Below are 20,024 nucleotides of genomic sequence, written 5' to 3'. Positions count from 1 at the left end.
GTATTCTTAGAAAAAAGTGATTTCATGAAGTGTTGCATAAATTTCCTCTTCAAGACGGCAGGCACATGATGTTTGACACAATCATTCAACATGTCAAATAATCTATGCATAACTTGAATACACATGAAAAAGACATTTTGCAAAATGGTTTTAGGGATTCTTGAGATGTTCTTGCATCATGACACAATATACAGCTAAGTATACAGTAAAGTAGTAGTTTAATGTGTATGTATACTACAACAAATCCGGAACATGTTAAAAAAAATGAAAAATGTTATTTCATGATATTGACGGGAGATTACATCAAATGTTCTTTGTTAACGAAACAATATTAGGCTAAAAGTACAGTAAAATTATTGTTTAGTTATGTAGACATATGTTACTCATGTATTACATGAGTTTATTTTAAAAAAAAATAAATATAAAATTTTAACAATTTGAGAAGTTTGAATTTATAAGAAAAATGAGAAAAAATTTAAATGATTAAAATTAATGAGATTTTAATACAATGAATACATTACATATATAAATCATTTTTAATAAATACCTTACATATTAAATGTTGAATTTTAATTTAATAAAATGAAAATTACAATAAAATAACAAGTGGAAAATAGAAAATTTAAAAATTCTAGAAAATATCATGTATCTAAATGAAGGAGAAGAGAACATGTGGTAAAAAAACCATTATTTATTAAGGATGATTGTAGGAGGTGTTAGAGTGAGATGCCTCTATTGCTCATGAGTTACAAAAGTCGGTATTTTTTCTAAGAGGATGCAATTCTTCTTTTATTGATATGATCCAAAAAAAAATTTGATCCTCCTTTTGTCAAAGATTATTACCCGATAGTCTCATCGAGTGCCAATTAAGATAATTGTGAAATTATTTCCAAATTGGTTTCTCTCGGGTTATTGGTGAAATTGTTAGTGGAGAAAAATCGACTTAAATAAAAAGGGTAGAAAATGTTGGACGGAAAACTTATTGTTAATGCTATGATTGATCGCTATAAGTTAGCATAGAAAAAGTTAATGGTTTTCAAACTCGATATTAGAAAAGTTATCTGATTCACTTAGTTAGGACTCTAAAGTAAAAATGATGAAGTAATTAAATTTGGTGAGTAGTGCAAGTAGTGTAATAAATGTTATATTTTTTCGTCAATGGCCTATGTTTTTGTGATTTGTTCCTACTGAAGTATTTTCTATTAAAAGATGTCTATAAAAGATGATTCATTATCACCTTTTGCTTCATTATTGAGGTAGAAGATCATAATATTTTTATGGAAAAGGTGATTGATCCAGGATTTATGAAGCCTTCATCAGTAACGAATCCATAAGTTATGCATTCTTACATTTTTTTTATGTTGATTATGTCATTTTCCTTGTGAATTGGTCCTAGGAAACTGCTCATAATATCATCAAAAATTTTCATGTTTCATATTTTATTGGGGTTGAAAGTTAACCTCTTAAAAGTCAACTTTCACTGGGTATTTGTTTTGAAGAAGATCAAGTTTGGGCAACTCCGATGAATTGCACAAGGGAAAACTTCCATTTCAGTTATTTCATTTTTCCATTGAGTTCCAACATGTTAATGATCGAGAATTAAAAAGATATCATCGAATGTTTTATGCTCTTTTTTTGGAAATTGTGAAATTTATCTATCAATGCCCATTTAACTTCGTGTAAATTTGTTCAACAGAAAAACTAGCTTTGTAATGTTCCATGGAAATATCACAAGTTTGTAAAATTTAACTATCAACATAATTCATGAATTTGTGAGAGTTTACAGAGCGTGTTAAATAGCGCTATTTGTCTTATTGTAACTTGCAAATCATTTGTCCAATTTTCAGTAACTATTTTTTAAGATCATCTTCAACCATACTTCATTATAGATTTTAAATTTTGAGTGGAATATAGAGTGTAAAATGATTTATCATTAAGTTTCCATAAATGTAAATTTTTTATAGCAAATTGCTATTAATTTTTTATTGACCATCTAATCTTATTGGAAGACATCTAATCTTATTGGAAGACTTAGCTTATTTGCATTCTTTTATTGGTGACTGAGTAGTGAATATACTATTATATTTTGTAATTTAACTCATCATCCTTTAGTATATTCCATTTTAACCTTTTAATAATATTTTATTTTTAAACATTTTCATTTCTTTACAAATTAATTACTTTCTAAGAAATATTTAATGATATTTTATTTACGAAATATAAATTTATATTGATTATATATTATTTTCAATAACTTTTTTATGGTAATGACTAACTTTGTTACTTTTTACGAATGAAGTATTGTAATATTTTTTGAAAATAATGTATTGTAATATTTCAAATTATTTAAAACTAACACTTGATTCACATCAGTATTACGTTGGGAAAATCATTTCTCCTTAATAAAAATGAAAAAAAACATAAGAATAAATTATTGAGTAAATTACTGAAATCGTCCCTATGGTTTGGTTAAAATTGCACGTTTGGTCCCTAACTTTATTTTGCACTCAGATCGTTTGTTGCGTTTTTTGTCCCTGTGGTTTGGTTAAAATTGCACATTTGGTCCCTAATTTTATGTATGTAAGGGACGAAAAACGCAACAAAATCAAACTATAGGGACGATTCGAGTGCAAAAGAAAAGTTAGGGACCAAACGTGCAACTTTCACCAAACCATAGGGATGATTTCAATAATTTGCTCTAAATTGTTTTAGGGGAAAAAACATGCTTAACTTTAATATAATAAGCGACCAACATAGCAACTTATAAAATACCAATAATTCATCTTTAAAATTATAAATGATAAAAACTGTTAAATCAAAATTTCTTCAAGGAAAAAGCATAAATATGAAATCTATTGCAATTAGAAGTAACATATGTATTTCATGAGAGATGCTTATTTTGTATACTCTCTTATATATTGGAAGAAAAAATTAAGATGCTATTAAATATATCTCTCACAGAAAAATTATCAAATCAAAGTTGGAGGGGGTACATATATAATCTCCCAATAAGTACAAAGTGAGATGACTTTAGTCATTTTGACTCTAAATGTAATGAAACCTAATGGAAAAATAACTAACACACGCAAAACCATATTTGCAAGTTTTAAAAGAGGAGAGTTTTATAGAATATTTAAGATAGATATAAAGAAATTAGTTTTATATATATATATATATATATATATATATATATATATATATATATATATATATATATATATATATATATATATATATATATTGAAAGTGGTTAACCAATGGTAAACTTATTTAATTTGATGTTAAAGTTAACCGAATAATGAGGTGACAAAAATTTTAAGTCGTGGTATATGTTTACCATTAGAGATATTCTAAGACTAGAGGAGTGGTGTTAGAGAATTGTAACAACTGCAAGTTTGAGTATATGACTACTTTATTTTGGCATGTAAATGTTAAAGTAGGTTGCTATTTTCAGAATGACAACTTCTTTAGGTTGAATATGAAAGGAACATGATGCGATCGTGCTAGGATGTAATGTGAATGGTCAGTGGTCAAAAAGTGAATCAGAAAGACATGGCACGTGACAAGAAGCGTGGTGCTCCTTTTTATATGTGGCTTAGCTTTTGACACATATTAGAACAAAGTAAGTTAGAAACATGACATGTGGGTTGCGACGTGACCTAGGTATTGCCGTGACACGGATTTAGCATTTTAGCCTAGTATAAAATAGTGCAAGGGCTTCTCTAATAGGTTCCTTTTGGGAATTAAACCATAATCGATGAACGATGGTTACTTCTTAGAGATAGAGATCTCTAGGCGAGTTTACGAAGATAACATAGTTAAACAATATACGATATCCTTTTTACCCAGTAGTACGTAATTGTGTTTACGTAGCATTAATCGTATCGGGTTGTTATAACTTGATGTAGTTACTGGAGTTAATGATATGATGATGTTATGAACTTATTTGTAATGTTGACATATGATTTCTATTATAGGATTCTCGATTTGGATGACTAGGGTTACGAACCCTAGTCTTTAGATATATTAGATTAAGCTAACGAATTATACCGTATGTCATTTAGCAATTATGATACAGGGTTTTATTAGCATGGTGACAAATGATTACTAAGGGTAATTAATAGTAACTTGGGTCAACACCTGAGGAACGTGGTATACTATCCAAATAGGTTTGGGCAAGTGGTTGATTTTCTAGACAGTACAAATAAGATGCCAAAGCAAAATTAATTTTCATTGACTCGCCAGGTAAGTGCATGCGGATATTTATGATTTTATAGAAAATGAGTTTTTTACATATAAATGTTTGATATTAAGCATTTCATCACTTAAATGAATATGTTCTCAAGTTTGAGATGAAAAGGGTATTGCTAGTTGTTTAATATATGGAAAGTTTAGATAAAATTATTGTAACGCCCACAAATTCGGGAAAAATATTTAAGATATAATAAGTAATAATTATTCGAAATAAAATCCTCGAAGAGAATAATTATTCATCGTATGCTTTACGAGAGATAAATAGACACTTTTGGATAAAAGATTATTTTGGATAAGTTATCTTGATAAGAATTGTAGTTATCATGATGATAATTTTGTGGGTATATAAAACACTCAAACCTTACTTGTTATAAAGAAGTTATGATTGATTAAAGTTTCACATTCAAACCCTATAAGGCAAAGTGCGTTGTAAAATGCGACTCGGAGATATGGTGCTTTTTATCTTAATTAATCAAAACGAAAGTCGTAGTAATCATAAAAGAGAGAGTGCACATATAAAAAATGGTTAATTCTGACTTCTTATGACGAAGTTATGATTTTTCGAAGTTTATGTATAGTAGTGTGCGACACAGAAATCATAATTTAAGTAAGTTGAGTGTTAGCCAAAACAATATAAACGAGAATTGAATATCTCATAAATATGAACCATCGATATAAAGATAGTAGAGAACGAAATTCGTATAAAAGAGTTATCAATTCTCCATGGACTTTAACATTTTAATATCTAACAAAAAATAAATTTAAAATAGATTGAGAATTTGTTGTTAAGATGTAAAGGAAAATTGTAGAGATCCTCAAGATGAATCTGGGGATATAAAAAAACATCGAATATGGAGCTCTTATGCAAATGTTATGATTTTTAGAAGTTTACAAAAATACCTGCTAAGTGATGACGTGGCACCACCAGGAGGCGCCACATTGCAAAGAGGGCGTCAGGTACCTCACCGAGTGAGTGACATGGCACCAAAAAAAGCAGAGACATGACACCACAAGGTGATGACATGTGGAAACTTCTAGAATGGGAGGATGCAGACGAACGAAGCAGTGACACGTGGCAGCAGGAGTGACGACCACGTCTCTAAAAATCCTATAAATAGAGCTCGGAATCAGCTCATTCTTCTAACAATTCACTCCCGAACCTCTTTAACCTTTCTTCCACTCTTGAGTCCGTTTTTTCCAAAATGTTTGAGCATTTTAGCGGGGCTCTGCAATATTTAGGAGCCCAATGAAGATCAACTTTCAAGTTAAACTTCTGCACAAACAATTTCCCAGTTTTCTATAGAAATTATGAAAGTTATGCTATGCTTGCTATGTTTAAGTTCATTATTGTTATTGTGAACATATAAATAAGATTTATAAGTGATCCCATGGCATAATATTGATTGATCTACTTATGGAAGTGATGTTTAGGCTAGATCTAGCGAGGTGCTTAAAATGAGATTTTTAAACAGTATACTCTGTTTACCAAACGGACCCTACCTCCGAATCTTACCTCGTTATTCCATATATGATAGATCATGATCTATTTAGTGGTATTATTAAGGAATTGAGGAATTTGTGTTAGAATAAATTAAGAATTGATAGATTCAAGAATAGGAATAAGAATAAATCACAAAGAATGAAGATCAAAGCAGTGTTGAATGATTATAATATGTGCTTTAGAAGAGCTCGATTAAGAACTGCTACTATAAAAGCAATGTAGGATTACAAGAGAATCGACACAAAACACGGTGCATGCATGCACTATAAATACCTTAACCCTAACACAGTAAAGAAATCGGGTGGACAGGCTCAACCCGTTACTATGGACTATAATTAATATAATACAATATTGACACAGGACTTTATAGCCCAACAATCTCCCATTTTGTGTCAATTAGGAAGGAAAATTCTTTATTGTTGTTGTCGCTTTTGAACCGTAAGCAGCTTCGGCATAATCCCCAATAGAGTTTTGTAGACTATGACATAACAATTGATCATGTCTGAAAAACACTTCTTGTCCGCAGCACTGTTCGCTTTATTTTGACCCACAAAATCCACGATGTATTCTAGATAGGAGGAGGAGTATAAATGTTTGTCTAGAAAATATAAGCAGACTTTGTGAAAGTCCGCATCTGGTTTTTCCCTTATCTGACAAGCGACACTCCACTCCTTCCTTTGTATCCTCCCCAACTTCATCGTATTGAGATCCTTTGGAAGCTCCTTGTGGAGAACTGTGGGTTTCTTATTAAGAACCGTGGCAATTTCCACATCCATCTTACCAACCTCTTGAATGTAACAGACCAACATTCGTTTTAAGTGTGCAACGATAGGCTCAAATTATGTTGTTCCTTCATCAATAGAAGTAACAAAGAAATCCAATCAAATGGGTTGAGGTAGGGCAGATTTATGAGAGTAAATTCGTGTAAACTCATTGCCAAACGAGAAACCATGAAAGAAGCATTCATAAAGCTCTCTGTTTCAATTGGTCTGAACATGTTTACAACCGTGATCTTCTTTCAGCTCTGCATTTCGTATTGTGGCCTCTTGTGCTTCATATAAAACAAGAAGAGCACCTGATCAACACCATTATCAGCAGGAGAAACGTTTGTAGTTTTGTCAAAACTCTGAAACAGAAAAGCCTTTGGCGTAATAGGCAGGTTAAGCTGTGAATCTAGAGAGTTCTCCGACTAGAATGATCTAACATGCTCTAGCCAGTAACTGTTCAGATTACAAAATGTTTCATTCAAAATTCGCTCAGGTGTCCACAGAGGAAAAATGGTTTTTTGAGATTTTAAATTTTCCTCTGCTTCACGACTAGCCTTCTCTTTCTCTTCAGCTTCTCTAGCTACTCGCAAGTTTTCGTCAAGTTCGTCATCGCGGATTTACGCTTAAGCAATGCATCATTATCCTCCTCTTCTTCATCATCATCATCTATCACCTTTTCTTTTCCTCTTCAACTCAAAGTTACATTACCCTTCAGATCAATGGACTTGAGTTTTTCTTCATGTGTACTAGCACGAGTTTGTTGACGTGCACCAAAAGTTCGCACAGGTTCTCTATGACAACCCGTTCTTTCGAGTCAATAAAAGTCAATGAAATTCACACTAGTTCAATAAAAGCTTACACTAGATCAAACAAAGAGTTACATTTATTCATATCCAAGTTTAATACTTAGCTTAAATCATATTATATCTTAGTATAATTGTGGTTTTATTTCCAAGGAATTTTTAATGAACGAAAGTTATACCTTTTGAAAACATGTAAAATATTTAAACTTAAAGGAAATCATATTATATAATGTATATATATATATATATATATATATATATATATATATATATATATATATATATATCGGTTTATGGAAGCAAATTCCATACCCTAAAACCAAATTCTCTATAAGAAGTTGAAGCAAAAACCAATTTCCCTTATAGATACACGGCTTGACCAAATTTTGTATTCCCTTTGACCCAAGAAACCGATTTCTCACTTGGTGCCCCACTTATGAACTGAATTCAAGGGGGAGTCGGTCTTATAGGACCGAATTATCAAAGTTAAGGCCCAATAAGGACCGAACACCCCCTATATATATATATATATATATATATATATATATATATATATATATACATATATATATATATATATGTGTGTGTGTGTGTGTGTGTGTATGTGTGTGTTAGGCCGATTTCCCAATTTATTTCCCACTTTTGCCACCGAACTCATGCAAAATTTTCTCTCAAAAGTCATAAGACATTTACCCATATCTTCATCCCATCTTCAAATCTTCAACCGAATTCATCCAAACCACCTTCACTTCATATATTCTTCAAATCTTCAAACACCCCTTCAAGAACACAAGAACACTGAGTTCATCCAATTTCCCCACCGAAAACACCAATTCCACCAAAAACACCCTCCTCCTTTATTTCAAATATTCAAAATTAATTTGTAAGTATTATTTACTTAATTAATTCTTCAATTCACTATTTAAATTAATTAATTATTAATTTAAATGTGACGATGAATACAATTATTTTAGGGTAACGTTATTAGCGCGTACGCTTGCCCGGGGATCATTTCTACAACTCGTTAATTTCTGTCACCAACGCACATTCAAGGTGAATTTATACCCCTACATTTTTAACGTTTTTAATATTTTAGGGGGGAGCGGGCGGGGAATACAAGTAAAACACGAGGCCTATCGTGTTATACAAATATTTTTACATATTTTAAAAACGTTTGTAATTGTTTCAAAACGTGTATTCGCTACACTTTCTTAGAATATTTTATAAATGTTAACTCTTTTGTAATATGTCGAACATAAGGGTAATTACACATACAATTCATTTGCAGATGTTTTTATTTCACTACGAAACATACATTTAAACTATAGTCGGTATAGTTGGGATTCATTACACTATTTTACTGTGTACAATACACTAAACAAGGACGTAAAATCAAAAGTATAATAGGTATAGTTTGGGAAACACTACTCTATTTCACTACTACAAGGATACACTACTAAAACAATCATTTAAGTATAATTATTTTACATTACAAGGTAATAGATACAGTTTCAATTACAAGGGGACACTATAACACTACACGTAAACTAGTTAATATAGGGTTATGAGGCACTACTTTGGGTACCCACCAGGGTACGGGTTCAAGTCCTATAAATTTTAACCAGAGTCTCTCGGATGGAGAGCGTGAGATTTATGTATTGATCTATATGGAATGACAATCCCACACCCAAACTGCTATCTATAGTTAGGCAAGCATGCCTAGGGGTGACAAATGTTATATTACCGACGCCTGAAGAATGTCGTAGAGGCCACTAGGTTATATTAACATTGTCATATGAAACTCATAATAGTATATCTAACAAGTATGTTTACGGGATTAACTCTACTTCAATGGTTTTATTTTAATTAATAAGACTCCAATACTCTGTTTACTCTACAGCTGGTAGTAACAAGGCATTCATACAAGATTTTCATACAAACATTACTATGGTACATTACTTTACTCTACAATTGGTAAATACCGGGTTTTCATAATAAGGTTTTATACATGCACTATTACAATACACTACTGTCACTACAACTGTTGGCATACAGGAATACATACAAGGGCTTTTCAAACAAATACAGATACAATACATTGTTTTTCTAACATAGAGTACACTAATACAATATACAAATACAAGAAACATACGTGACTACACTACTTTCACTATAGAAAATATTGGATTTTCTTCAAAAACACACTAGTATTTTCAAAGTACAAAGACAAGTTTTCCAGCACTAAAACATACTTATGAACTCACCAACTTAAATGTTGATACACTTTCAAAATCACTTGTATTCTCAGGGAACCGATAAGATAGGTACACCCGCAAGATTTTGAGAAGACGGAGCCTTCTAGAGTCACGTCTTATATATTTGGTTACTCATTTTGATGGCATACAAAGAATGTATTGAACAAATGTAAATACTCTACTTTATCAATGTAATGGTTATGTTTGCTTTGATTCCTATTATAAAATTATTGTGATACTGTACATGACATCCTCCGCCCCTGAAAGTTTCCACCATTCCATTTTAGGGGTGTAAAAATCACCCCTTTGTTTTGGAATAGAATATTCGAAAACATCTACAATCCAGTCGAGCATGGAGAAGATGGGCTTTATATTATTCTGCTAGATGCTGATGGACAGAGACCGTGGGGAGAGAGTCACGAGTCTCGATGAAGCTGTGCAAATCAACATTTATATCAGCCATCCAGCTTATGGTGACTGCATTTTCAGATTTCAGCTCATCAATTTGTTGATTCGCATGAGTAAGCTTCAGAGACATGACTTTGACCTTCTCTGTTTTTACTGCAAGCTCATCCATTATTTTGTTCTCCATTGCCAAATCATCTTGTAGTTTATCGATCTTCGAGGAGATGGACGATTGGAACTCTGTGTAATCAGTTTGCATGTCAGTACGAAGCTTCTCAAGAGCAAATTTCTCAAAGTGAAGAGTAGTGCCAAGATTAGTAATCACCTAATTCACTTTCGCAGTGTTGGTCTCAAAAGAAGTTTGGAAATTACCTATAAAGTTTTGTGCGTCATAAATTAGTTTTTTGACTTTTTCAGTCGCATCCTTGCATACAGACGATGAATCCTGAAAAACTTTATTAACTTTTTCCAAGTCACAACATTCTCCTTCATCATTGTTTCGAGCAAGGCGTTGTGAGCGGTAATAGAATAGTTTGAGCTCGAGGAAGTATTTGATGATTTAAGTAAAGAATCTGGCTTTTCTTGAAGTATCTTGAACTATCAATGGGTCATCGGAGCTTCATCATCACTGGAGTCTTGAACATTGAACGCACTATATTGAAAGTTGTCAAAATGATCTTGATCATTACCGAATACAATGTTGGGATCATCGGTTCGAAGTTGTGAAACAGGCGTGAAACCAACACCAAATGTAAAAATAGAAGCCCATGCCCCTATATTAGATACTTTGACATTGACTGGTGGTGTACTTGTGGTTGTTGTTGAATTGGTGAAGAAAGGAGCTGATTGAGCAACTAAGACTTGTGGTTGTGAAACACCCAATGAAACATTCGGACATGGTTCTATGGATATGGTAGTAGTTGTAGCAGTAGGAGAAGGTTGAGTGAAATCCTAGAAAAATTCATCTGTTATCGAAACAGAAGTTGGCATAGAAAAGGTTACCTCAGGATTTATAGTAATTGGCTCCGAGACCATTGGATGTGAAGTGGCAGCTGTGTCTTCTTATTCTTTCTGAAATTGCTCTAGAATGCGAATATCAGAGACAATATTTGACTGCGAATCCTCTGCATTACTCGAAGTATGAGTCCATGGTTTGCGAGCAACTCACTTAACTTTCTTCTTTTTTGGAGACTGAACTGGTTCAGAAGGTCCAACCTGTTGTTTTCGTTTGCTTCCCTTTCTAGGCATGTCTGCCTCTTCCAAAACTTTCTGCATTTCAGGGGTTAAAGTAAGAGGACTTGATGCTGGAAGGCAGCGATAGGTGGCAATAATTTCATTGTTGGGTGGAACATTGCGAAGCATCGACTCTGGAATAGAACCAATAAATGAGAACCCTCAGTCACATGAACGTGATGATGATTGATTTCTCTCTGAACGATAATTGCCCAAAAGCAAGCACAAGAGATCTTTATGTGCCTTGTTACAGTCAAACTGCTCTAAACCAGTCGAATCTAGAGAATTGAACCATAGTCCAAATTGATTCTTGAGTATAGACCATAAAAAATCATTAGGAAGAGCTTACTTGCACTGTTTGACCCCGTGGTCCTATTAGAGAAGCTCTTGAAGATAAGTGTAAACAACCCATTCCACACTGGAGGTAGATCGGGCTTCTTAAACTTTGATAGAATAGCAATATGATCCTTATAACCTATTTGGTAGAACATGTCGAGAATGGAAGAAGAGGAGATTGTTTCAGGATCAATCAGATCTCTAGCATCAGAAAGCCCTAGTAGTTGGATGAAACGTGCCTTAGTGATGGTGGTTTTGAGAGAATCAATCTAAAATGATGATTGGTCCATTTTCCTCATATCGAGTAGAAGAGTAAGCTTTACAGAGAAGAGCCAATGGAACATTCTTTGCCTTCGATAGGGCACTGAAATGGAGAGTATTTCAGATACTCTATCAAAGGTTGGAGAAAAGCATCATATTTTGATGGACCGAGATCCAAAATAAGATTTTGATAGGCCTTGATGCCATGGAGACCAGATGATGGAGTTTGATCTGCGCCATAGGGAGTTTCAGATGATGAAGCCATTGATATCGTTGAAGAAGATGAGCAATGCTTGAGAAAGGGGTTCTCTTGCACCTGGAAGGAATTCGGTGAAAACAGTAATGTGAGAATAAACCCTCAAACGCCTTTTATACGTCAGTGTAGGAGACAAAAATACAGTTGGAGACTGTTCATTTTCTCTAAAAAAGCGCCCGAAAAAGTGTGTGTGATAGGTGGCATAACTCACAAAGCGTGATGTCAGGAAAATTTTGAAAATTTCACATGCCATTATCACAATCTTATCCCTTAAGATTTGCCGTATTGTATTCCTTAAAGACCATCTTTTTTGATCTACCCATTCGTAGCTGAGTGTCATTGCCTGTTCTCTGAATCAAGTAACCAATAGAACTGTGAACCAAACTTTCTGAAAATCACAAGGATTTTCATGCCAGAGTGTGCCAAATATAAAGAAATAAAGAAAAATTTCTACGGGGATTCTAGTGATGTCAGTATAGACATGAAGCAAATGAATCTCGGGCAACAATCTCTTCCTTTGAAGTCAAGAGAGACTCGGAAGTGTCTGTGTGGTGTCCCGTTGAATTACGATCACCTGTTTGTTGAGAAACAGTGAAAGGCATCTTTTCAATAAGGCTTAAGGGTGGCTTCATCTTCAACCAAACTCCAAAACTTGACATAAGTCCAAACCTAGATCAAAGGAATTAGGGTTTCATGTACACCATAGAAATGATGTTATGCCCATAACCTAACACTGGTATCAGACCCTAGGTCGTTTTTTCTAGTTGAATAGATGAAAAAGTGAACTGCCAAAGGATCAAAAAGTCAAAAATTTGTTATCTGACTGGCTGACTCGCCAAGTCCATGTATGAACTCAATGAGTTCCATAATGGACTCTACAAGTCTAAGGCCCTGGTCCCAGAATTTTCGATTTTCTGGCCAAATTTTGATGAAGATAGCTACCAAAAACTAATTTTTCTTGCCAAATATGATTTTATTAGTTCGGTATTAATATCCTTATCAAAATTGGTAAATTTGGTTTAATATGGATAATATAGGATTATTATGATTCAAATATTTGACCTAGTAAGTTTCAAAAGTTTCAAATTTCACCCCTTAGGTTTTATAGTTTAAATTTGAACCTAAAAGTTTTAGTTTTTGAAATTTAAATAGTTAAACCCTAATATTTTGAAAGGTGTCAAATTTTTTCCTCAAGTTTTGGAATTTAAAATTTAATTAAAAGGTGTTAATTTTGAAATATTAAATTCTAGAACCCTAGTATTTTGAAAAGTTCAAATTACACCCTTATGGTTTTATTAATTTAACTAAGAGTTTAATTAAAAGAGAGAATTAATAAATCCATAACAATATGGTTTAAGATTAATCAAATTAAAAGTTTAATTTATTAATATTTTAAACCACCTGCTATTTTAAAAGTATAAAATACACCCTTATACCATATAGAATTAAAAGTTTAATATTATATATGTAGAAGTAAATGCCAGTCTTACCGTTAGTAGGCCTCATTCACGAAGTTGGTCTATAAGGAGTGTTTAAGGAAGCGACATGTAAAATGACTGTCATTGGTTATCTACTCTTACCCATCTCACTCTTGACTAGTGTAGGGTTGTTAGCCGAACAGGTAGGATAGGACATAACCTTCCATTATAAGTATAATGAAATACGAAGTAACTAAATACTTTTATAAATTCCCAAATCTTAGTCGCTTTAGGAAAAATATGAATTTGGTGCTAATCCATGAAATTGAACATTGCACCTTGTTAGTCGTTAGTGGTGCGTGTGTTGTTAACCGACCCACTAATATGGGACCAATAAAGGATGGAAATGGGTAGCTCATAGATTATCATAGATCAATGAAGCGGGTGTGGTTAATTGGCACATTGATTAGGTGATATACGTCTTCGAGAGTACCAAGCTAATTTTCATGGTTATTCACACCTTATTTGTGATCCTCGTATCCCAATCATAAACTTGAAGGGCATAATCGAGATTAAACAAGCCATTGAAAAATTCAATGAATCTCAAAAGATCTAGGATTTCAATTCATTTAAAACCTAATGTTCAATTTCGTTTTTTATGGTGGAAATTGGTAAATCGTCATTAACCTACCTTCAAATATTCTGCAATTGGATTACGGTATCCCTCTTCTGAATTGTAGAATATTGTGTTGGGTCCTAGCCTTGATATTTCATTTGGGTGTTATATCAAGGATTGAATCAACTAACTTGAATTTCTCCCATTTTGTAGATGTCAAATTATAACAACTATGGTCTTCCCGAATCCTTTGGAGAAATCTTTCCACATGAAGATGATATTCCATGATTAGATCGTAGAAATGGAAATCATGCTTCACTTCCTCCACCTCCTCCAATAGTTCCCCCTGACCCACGTGTTCAAAGACTTGAAAAGTTCAAGGTCACTCAAGCCCTATTGACAAGCAAACACGAAGATGAAAAGTCTATATGTGCTCACGTTGAAACGACCAAAAATACGACCCAAAAATTTTTGTTTTTAATATAATCAAAACTATAATCAGAGTATCATATAAATAAACCATGCGTGATATGTCCCAAAATATAATAAAGTACTGTGCGGAAACTGTATCATACTACATCAAATCAACAACTAAATCAATCCCAGACTAAAGCTGAGGCGGTGGTGTGTGCAATGCCGTCACCCCGAGCTCTTCCCTTTGCTTGCGGAAGTACCTGAAACCAAAACTTAAACTGTAAGCACGAAGCTTAGTGAGCTCCCCCAAATTACCACATACCATACAAAACATATAAACACATATTGGGCCTTGCCCACTGCATCGGGCCGGGGCCCGGAAACTGCATCGGACCGAAGTCCGAAACTGACTGGGACCTTGTCCCCTGCATCGGACCAAAGTCCGGAACTAACTGCATCGGACCAGAGTCCGGAACTAACTGAGCATAGTATAGCATATCATAACAATTATACTGCATACTGCATCGGGCCGTAGCCCGGAACATAAACACATACACATAGCGCATAAATTATGTCTGAACCACGAAGGCATCAAACATACTAACTACTACATGGACCGAAGTCCGGAACTACTACTAACTGAACGGGCCGGCATTGTGGCCTTAGACCCGTCCCTACTGGAAGGAAACTCACCTCGTAAGCTAGCGGATGAGTGTGTGGCTCGGAAAGCTAACGGCTGCTGCTCCTGAATCTCCTCGGCTACAAATCCATAAACACATTCAATCAATCACTAACACTACACTCGGGGTAAAATGACTCTTTTACCCTTGGTCAAGTCAACTTACTCAGGGCTGACTCGCCGAGTCGGGATACCCAACTCGCCGAGTCCTAGACTTTCCTCTCAACTCTTACACGCTGGTACTCGTCGAGTGTGGCATCGACTCGACGAGTACCCTCTGGATCCAAGAACTCAGATGATCTTCATCCGACTCGCCGAGTCGGATGAACAGACTCGACGAGTTGTTCTTGATCCCCAAGAAGATTGCCTTGGACTCGCCGAGTTGTATGAACAAACTCGCCGAGTCCCTCCATTACTGAGTCTACTCTCAACTCGCTGAGTCCACTCCCTAACTCGCCTCGTCCACTCGACACTGATAAAACTGAAGAACTCAGGACTCGCGACCCGACTCGTCGAGTCGTTCTTCCGACTCGCCGAGTCGCCGCCATGCAACATATTTTTACTCGATTTCTCTTGAATCCAACACATGCAAATGATAGATCTAGGTCCAATAAGCTGTGTTACCACGTAAAGTTTCCAACTTTACGTGCACAACCTCATGAATAAGGGAAATAAGACTAAAAGATGCACAACAAGAGTAGATCCATGGCTAATATGCAATGTAGCTCCAAAAAGACAGTAGATCTGGGCTCTACAACACCCCAACACTCAGATCCAAAGGTATTTCGACTTATTAACACATTCATGCAAACATAAGGCTTGGAACAACATCAAATAGCCCTTAAAAGAGCTCTAATGGAAGTTTAAGCATGTAACCAGAAGGGAACTCCGAAAATACCTCAATAAGCTCAGATTTGACCTTGGATCTTTGCACTACAACTCGTTTCCTTGCTTCCTTCTTCTTCTCCTTCTTCACACCTTCACAAAATGGAACTAAATCACTTATAAGCTCTCAAATGGAAGGGTTAGGGTTTCTCACAGAGCTCACAGGGTGAAAGTGGCGAGAATGAGGCTATAATGGGGTTTAAATAGTGAGCAAACCCGGGGATTTAGGGTTTCACCCAGACGGACGGACTCGCCGAGTCCGGGATATGGACTCGCCGAGTCGCCGGCTCCCGCGTGCACAAAATGCGCGACCCAACTCGGCGAGTCAGGCTAGAAATCGCCGAGTCCCTCTTGAAGACTTAGACCATTAACAATTAATTAACATACCGGAAACGAGTCGTTACACACGTCTTGGAGATGAAGTCACATATTGACAGGTTGGGAATGCTGGGTGTCGATGTCTCAAGGAAGGTAGTTGTTGACTTGGTTCTTCAATCACTTCCCGAATCATATAGTGAGTTCATTGAAGATTACTATATGATGGACCACAACCCGACCCTCATTAATATTACCTATTTGCTTATTGCTACTGAATCAGCAATGATTTGGTGCACTAGTAAAAGCAAATTTGATAGGTAGATCAACTTCCCAAACTTCCAGGGACATTGACAATGGCAACACTGGAATTCTGGAAAAGTTTGATCTTCCCAATGGAAAGGAATCGGCCAAGGTCAAACCGTTTGACCAGATGGTAAAGATAAAGGCTGAATCTGAAATTGTCTCATGTGCTGTTCCAAAAGAGTCCAATTGTTTCTACTATCAAGAGAATGGGCATTGCATGCAAATGTAACATACACGTTCAGTTATCGTGTATTGTAAATTATAAAAGTGAATAATATTAAGAAATATTATGTGAAATTGAATTTTGAGTTCTAACATATGGTTTTTACTAGAAATGAAGTAAAACTATGCTTAGAATCATTCAGAAAGTATTGAAAGTCTTATGAGATTCCAATTAAAAGCCAAATAGTGAAATTTAGCGAAAATATAAAATTTGAAATAAGTAAAATATTTTTATTGAAAGTTGTAGATAATATCGTTAGAAAATTTTAGGTGAAAACCTAATCGAAATCCGAGTTATAACGAAAAAGTTATGACCAATCGAAGATCCGCGATAAAAGCGACAAACACTATGTCGCATAAAAAGTGTCTTTCTGATAAACTACTTTTTAGTCTTAGTGATCTAAATGAAAGTTGTAGAACTCGTTAAAATAATAAACTTGCATATAAATAACTTTTAAAGCTGACTTCGTATGAAGAAGTTGTGATTTTTCTAAGGTTCGGAATAACAATTGACAACTAAAAACTCGAAATAAAGATCGAGCTATATTTAGCTGACACAACCTAAATGAGAATTAAAGGTCTCGTCAATAGTTGCACAACGTTAAAAAGTCTGACAAAAACGGACGTCGGATGAAGAAGTTATGAATTTTTAACGGATTTTTCTTGTATCGGTTTGTTAAAAATAATAATATTAAAATTAAATTCAAAATTAGCCGATGATGTCTAAACGAAAGTTGTAGAAGATATTCCCGCCTACGCGAAGAACGTCATAAACGGAGCTCATATGCGAAAGTTATAGATTTTAGAAGATTTTGGCACAATTTTTGAGAATTTTCACATGGATAAGTTCGGCCACGTCACCGCTCTCGCGATCAGCTTCGTCTCCGACGCGTGTCGCCTGCTGATTTGACCGAATAGGTGGTCCAATGGCCTTCCGATGCGCCTCACATCTTACTCCGCCCCGTGTCCGAAGCACTGACCAATCCGGTTCGGACGCATGCCAAATCCGAGCCTCGTTGTCCTCGTTGTCCTCCTTCCCTTCGGATCCGAGCACTCTCACCCCTATAAATGGCATGCGAAACCTCCTGGGTAAGTTTGGATTTTTGCCACTTTTCAACCCTAAATTTCATATTTTAGCTATTTCCACTTCCCTCGAAGCCCCGATATTATTTTTAACACCCGAAACACGCCCCGAAGTGCCCGAGAAGCCCAGGAAATTTATCTTTTTGGTTTGTAGCTCTACCTTCGCAGAGCCCAGTTTTCAAGAAAGCTCCCGGTTTTTATAGAAGAAAGTTATTTATAGGAACGAAGTGCTGCACAAATTACTATTTTAACCTCCGGTTATTTCAAAGTGAGTTTCAATATATAGGAACAATTGTATGTTATGTGCTATATGTGCTATGTGCTTTTCAGTTGTTATTATTTCCACTATTTATGATAGCAAAGTTATACCTTTGACCATGTGATCAGTGAAAGGACTTAGATTCACGGTGGTACTGGTATGTAGCCTCTGACCATGTAGAGCACGTCTCTGTAAGAGAATGACTTTTATTCTATGGTATTGGCAAATGGTTAGACAGGTCTATAAGCCTGAAATCTACCAAAATGTTAATCATAAATTGTATGTCTTCTGTGCCATTTGGGCCGAAGCTTTATTGATGTATATCAAGTTTGGAAATTGTTATGTCTCATTGATTGTATATCTTTGAATCAAGTCATTGATTAATATGGAAAGTTTGTCACATGATTCACATATGTCTTAGTTGTTCCTTATTCCTCTTTGCTTTTTCCATATTGAAGTATATATATGGCATAAAATTATATTGTATCTATTATTGAACTCGCTAAGCGTTACCGCTTAACCTCTCAATGTTTAACAAATTTGCAATAGATAAGTAACCCAGTATAGTCATATACTGTTGGAAGGTTTAGAATAGTTGTACTATTACTTTAGTATTTAGGGATCATGTATGTATAAAAGTATAGTATCCTGGGTAGTTGTGTAATATATAACACTTTGTAATAGTCGGTTCGTATCCAGTCGTTTGTAATCACTTTATCAATGTAAAATATTGTTTTTATGAATATGCAAGTAGCATGTTTCGGAGTAACTATATTTTCAAGTCTGAAAGTTTGGGCCTTTCAGAAATACGAAAGTGAGGGTCTTTCAGCGAAGCTGCCATATTTACCTGAAAGATCGCAAGGATGGGAGAGTCCATATGTATGACTCTGCTTCAGGTAAAATCCACTATATAACTCTGTTAGGTTCCTATTTGTAGATTCTTAATATATGATGTGATAAGATTGCATTTTGATGTTTTTTAGGATCCAAGAAAAGAAAGGAAGCTTAAAGGAAAAGTATGTTGAGTCTGATAACAAAGAAATGGATTTCAAATGCATGGTTCGAAGATCGGATTTTTGAGCTGCTATTTAAGAGTTAGGATAGATTGGTTAGAAATGTTTAGTAACATAGTTTTCATTTGTAATTGCATTGTAAGGACAAGTTTTTTCCGCACTTTTATAAATAAAATAAATTTTGTTTTGTCTTATTTATTTATATCATTGCAATGAATTTTGTGAAAATTGATGTTTTTATGTTTCTATTGTTAGCAAAATTGAAAATGGATATGATTCTTAGTTATGTTATTTGTGGTAGTGACAGAAATTTACAAATAAGGAAGATTCTCATCACCTAAGTTTCAATTGTACAGAAACTTGGAATCATGCGACTTGTATTGTATGATGAATGAGAACCTTCGTATTTGGGAAATTAAGATCAATTCCTTGTTCACATGAGTATGTGAGCCAAGTGAAGGACTAAAGGGTCTAGTACTCATTGTTGTGCACTAGTTCAAGTCCACCACAAAGAACGATAGGAATATTCATCATGATTTGCTAAAAGTTTAGTAAATATGGTTATGCTTACAAGATTAAGTGTAATTCTAAATCATTGAAAAGGTTTCAATGATGAGCAGAACAAATAGGAAGAATTAATTAGGCAGAAAGATAAAAGTTTCTCCAATCTGAAAAGAAGGGAAAGTACTTAAGTATCATGTTTTATGATTAACTTAGTGGTTTTGAAACCGTGTCATAGTTGA

The sequence above is a fragment of the Lactuca saligna genome, chromosome 6 (genome assembly GCF_052625555.1).
Source record: "Lactuca saligna cultivar CGN05327 chromosome 6, ASM5262555v1, whole genome shotgun sequence".
Classification (NCBI taxonomy): Eukaryota; Viridiplantae; Streptophyta; class Magnoliopsida; order Asterales; family Asteraceae; genus Lactuca; species Lactuca saligna.
This window is presented reverse-complemented; position numbering follows the sequence as displayed.